The following is an 867-nucleotide window of genomic DNA, read 5'->3' as shown; positions in this document are numbered from 1 at the left end:
CCCCCTTTTCCATATCCATTCGGTCCTTTATCCTCCCTATACCTTTTCCCTTTTCGTCCCATCTTCCTCTCCGTTCCTCTTCTCTCCCTCCCTCCCCCCTTTTCTCTTTCTTTTCTTGCTCACTTCCTCTCTCCTTCCTCTCTTTCTCTTCCCTCTTCCTATCTCTGTCTCTTCCTCTCTCTCCTCCTCCCTTTTGTCTGTTTTTCCTTCCATTCTTCTTTTTTTATTTCCCTATTTACTACCCTGTCTCTCCATCTCTCTATTTCTTCCCTCCTTCTCCTTCTTCCTATCCTCTATCTCCCCCTCCCCTTTCTCCTTCTATCTATCCTCTATCTCTTCCCTCTTTTCCTTCTTCCTATCCTCTATCTCTCCCTCCTTCTCCTCTTCCTATATCCCTCTAATCTCTCCTCTCCTTCTCCTCTCTCTTCCTCTTCTCCTCTCATTCCCTCTCCTATCTACTTCTCTTACATTCTCCTAATCCTATCTTCTACTCTTCCTTCTTTACTGTTCCTCTTCTATTCCCATTCCCTCATCTCCTTAACTCCCCGTTCTCTATCTGCTCCCTCCTTCCCCTCTCCTATCCTCTATCTCTTCCCTCCTTCTCCCTCTCCCTATCCTCTATCTCTTCCTCTCTTATTCCTCTTCCTATCTCTCTATCTCTCCCTCCTTCTCCCTCTCCCTATCCTCTATCTTATTCTCTCTTTTCTTGTCCTATATCCCTTTAATCTTTCCTGTGGTCTTCTCTTCCTTTGCTCTCATTCCCAGCTATGAGTTACTGTAGACATTCTAAATCCTATCGTTTACTGTGTCCTATCATTTACTGTGTCCTATTTAGTTCCCGAGAAGTGCCCTATTCCTTAGGAAAAG

This window comes from Penaeus monodon, chromosome 29, assembly GCF_015228065.2.
Source record: "Penaeus monodon isolate SGIC_2016 chromosome 29, NSTDA_Pmon_1, whole genome shotgun sequence".
NCBI lineage: Eukaryota > Metazoa > Arthropoda > Malacostraca > Decapoda > Penaeidae > Penaeus > Penaeus monodon.
This window is presented reverse-complemented; position numbering follows the sequence as displayed.